This window comes from Fulmarus glacialis, unplaced genomic scaffold, assembly GCF_000690835.1.
Source record: "Fulmarus glacialis isolate BGI_N327 unplaced genomic scaffold, ASM69083v1 scaffold2988, whole genome shotgun sequence".
Taxonomy (NCBI): Eukaryota; Metazoa; Chordata; class Aves; order Procellariiformes; family Procellariidae; genus Fulmarus; species Fulmarus glacialis.
In genome coordinates this window covers 15,538-19,772 of record NW_009227436.1, presented here as the reverse complement: position 1 = coordinate 19,772, position 4,235 = coordinate 15,538, and positions in this window count along the sequence as shown.

The window sequence follows — 4,235 nt, the reverse complement described above, 5'->3', positions numbered from 1 at the left end:
AGCAGGCAGAGATGCTCTGCCCGCTCCACAACATGTCTGCACGCCCCCGTCAGTAATGTCGTCCCCACCCAGGCAGGACCCTTCCCTAAGTGCCATTCCCCATCCCAGATTTCCCTGGGAAGGGGCTGGCCAAGTGCACACTGAGCCGGGGGCCCACCAGCAGCAGGCTCTGCAGACCCAGCAGTGTGACCTACACTTGAAGCTGGCCCAGCAGGGACTCCATGCCTCCAGTCCCTCCAGGGAACAGCTCTTCCTACCCGGGGAGGAATAAAATCCTAAAGTCTGCAAAGTATTCAGAAAAACGTGCATTCAGTCTCCGGAAGACCAGGTGCTCATTTCTGCTATGAATTTGACCTGACCTCTGAGAAGACAGCTACTGAGCGGTGCTGCCACGCGGTCCCCGGTGCTGGCTTCACACAAGGGGCAGGCACCCTCCCTGAATTAGATTTAAACTCGCTTGGTTTTGCGGCAATCGGACTTGAACTTAGACCAAGAGACTGGGAACAAGCTCCCTGATTTCCTCCCCGGCTCAGTTGTTTATGCATTTTCTGCCTCGTGTCTCCAAAAAGAGTAACAAACTTCAAGTGCACTTGCACAGGCATTATGAATAGGAATAATGCCTTAAGCAGCTGCTAGTCATTCAATTCTTCGAGGATTATGAGACTCGCTTCAGCGATCTCTGCTTTAACCTACCCATATAAACCAGCTGTGCGTTAGCCCTCCCCATTTATGGTCACTGACACTTCTCGGATAGTGTTTAGATCTAAACCCAGGTTGTATAAACAACACAAGGCAGGCTGCATTGTGATTTCTTTCATGCACACAAGCCCCGGCTTCCTTCTTTTTTAATTTAAAAAAAGGCCCTCCATTATTTAGTCCTTATTTGCCTTTCAAATAAGAATGCAAGGCGCTTTAAATAAGGAGATCTGCAGTGGAAAAGATTAAGAGGGATAATTTCAAAAGCACAAAGGCCACTTATGCACCCAAGACGCACGGTAAGGCGACACTGGCAGGGAGAGGATGAAACCAGGAAAATTCAGGAGCTGAACTTGTGCCTTACAGCCACCGCTGCTGGTCCTGCCTCCCTCCAGCTCGGCTGCTGTTCCCCTTCATTGCATCTGCTGAAACAGCACTTGAGAGCTGTCTGATGCAAGTATCGCAGCCTGTATTCAAACCGATGGTGAATGCCCATATGCGTCATTGTCCTCTGGTAGCAGAGACCGATCCACTGCCGGGGACCTCCCGGAGATTCCTCTTTAGCTCGAGAAATACAAACCAGTAGTTTGTAGCTGAAAACATTGGATTGTCTAGATATTTTGGTAATGACGTTCCCAACAGTTTATCTTCTAACCTATTTTGAAGCTTGACAATGTCCTTCAGAAGTCTCAGCTAAACAAACGTTTAAGGGCATGATGTGCTTCCATAATGGGACAGCGAACGTTGCCATTTATTTCCGGGTCCTTGGTTTTGGCTAAGATTCCCTTCTTCTGTCCTATCAGTTTATGGTGTTGCAGTCCAGAAGCCTCTGCTTCTCAGGAAGGTTGGATGTGAAGTGCTCTTAAGTCTTCTCTATTATAGTCTGACATGCAAGCATTAAACAAAGACAAAAAGGTAAAAAAAACCCCAAACAGAACAAAACTCTGGAACACGCAAAAAAAAAAAAAAGAAAAACAATCTGAAAAATGGTGTCAGGTGCATGTTTCTGAAAGCCACGTGGGGCTGAAGGGGCATGAAACCGCAAGCCTTATAAAGTGATTCCCAGGCTCTCACAGCTAACTGCAGGCACTTGCTGCAAGCCGAAAGGAGAGGAAGGAATTCACGTCCTGCTCTGCTTGGACAGAGCAAGCCAGCAATAACTTTATAGCAAAGAATGCAGCCTCATCTTACACTCCTCAGGAAAAAAAAACCAAACCAAAACAAAACAGAACATGCCTAAAATGCTTCTGCTCCTGTCTAGACTTAGGCAGCTGAAGGGATTAATCAGCTCCTTTTGCCCAAGCTGTGAACCATCCCGGCCAGCCAAGTGATGCTGGTGGCGGAAGGGGATGCAGAGCCCACAGCTCTACAGTCCCCGCAGGGGCAAGAGCCCTGTTTAAAACAGCGAGTGGTGCTGTGCGGCTCCGCGTCCGCTCTATTAGAGGACACCCAGCAGGCCTTCCTTCCCCACCACTGTAACTTGGGATGAAACTATAGCAATGCTGCTTTGGTACAAAAAAAGTAAAAACTGGCATTAAGAGAAGCAAGGCAGCCATCCCTCCTGACAGGGTCCATGCATATCACTTGATCAGGGCAAATTCTCTCCCTTCCACATAATCTTCCGAGCTGTTGGCTTCTTCTCCAGGCTTAGCAGCTCCCCTACCCACAGGGGGATGCGCCGGGAGCGGGGCGAGGGGCAGGGACGCGCTGGCCATTTCCACGCTGATGCCAAGAGGATTCCCACTCAGGGCCTAAAGCATCTGAGCAGTTTAACGAGCTTAACTGTGTTTCCATTGAAATGTGTTTCATTATAATTGCAAACTGGTCTCAGTAAGATTAGGCTATTGCGATTAGATTACCGAAGTGATCTTATCCATTTAACCAGCTATTAGCAATAGCTTTTCTAAATGCATGGCCAGAAAGCAGCCAGGCCAGCCCAGAGCAGAGCAGCCTCTTCATCGGACCTCACCATCCACAGCACCAGCCCCAAAATGTCTGTTTTCCTGCAGGTGCTTGTCCCCTTCCAGCACAGCAGACTGAGCAGTGAGAGCTCATCGGGGCAGAAAGAGGAAAAGAAAAGCCCTTACTATAAAATCTTACCAGTAACTTTTTCAACAGGTATCAAGAGCTCTTGAGCTTGTTTTAAGATCTGGGAAGCAGGGGGTGAGGAGGAGGGTTGGTGAAGCTCAGCAGCGTATTACAAAGTGGCTGTATTAAAGTCTCTTGGAGGGGTGGCTGGGGATTTTTTGTGATTTTACAATAATGCCTTGTAAACAGAAAAACTCAGAATGATTCAGAGATATCTGACTTACGAAATCGTGTTAGCTTCAGCCCATAATGGAAATTTCTGTTCAGGAAAACATCTGTGTTCATTTAGGTATCAGTGAAACCAAACATGTTCTCTAAGTAGCAGCACTCCAGTAACAAAAACCACAAAAAAGGGCAAAAAAAGCTCCCATCACCTTGTACCGGATCTGGATCTCAGGTTGCACAGATGCAAATATAGAGGAAACACCTCTGACTTCAAAGGGAACACCATGCCAGATTTACACTGGGCTCAGAGATCAGCACCTGCCCTTTTACCTCCAGCCCGATATGTGAGCAAAACACGTGAAAAAGAAAGGGGGAAGCTCCAGTCCCAGGGGCACTGAGCCGTCAGCCAGCAGTGCAACTGTTGGCGGACAGGACACCGAGCAGCACAGCTAGCAGAGCCAAGTACAGTGCTGAAATGGCTGCGCTTGCAGTCCTCACCACTGCCTTTTCTCCTGACACCGATGCGCCTGAATTATCAGCTCCCATACATGATAAATTTTAAGCATGGCACACCAAACATTTCAGATCCAATCCAATCCTCCTCCCAGTTGGTAAATGTCCAACATGAAACTACACCATTTAATTAATTAAATAACCTGAAGGAAGTTTCTAAGAGACTGTCATGCATATTCAGTCAGAGCAGCAGAGGAACTTGAAAGGCTGATATTCCTGATCATCTGGTTCTTAGGTTAACGTTCCCAAACTTTTTGCTCATTAAGAATTGGCTGTTCCCAACAAAAAGACCTTTTATAGATAGGTACAATTCAAACACCACAAATGCCAGGCAGTAAAGAGTACATTAGAAAGTTTCAGGAGTATCGGGTATTGAAGACTCAAAGCTAATTTTTAATATCATGCATATCAAAAGGATAATACCCGCTCCTTATGCAGTGCTTATGCAGGGAAACAAAGAGGGACCTCCACAGAAGGGATGGGGCTCCCCACTGGGCTCAGCAGAAGCCGTCTCCAAGTTCATGTGCTGAGAAGTCAATCTGAGCATGGCTAAAACTGTGACTTGAATCTGAAGTGAAAAAAATGTAATTAAAATGGTGTCTCTCAGCTGACAGCTGTAGACAGCCACCTTCCTGATGTGACAACTTCTGTGACAGCAACAGTCCAGAAGCCAAGAGCAAGATGGAGGAGAACAGTATATAAAAGTAATTATATAATGCTCTCTGTGTAAAAAAAACCTTTTCGTGATCAATAATTAATCCTGGAAAAGGGGA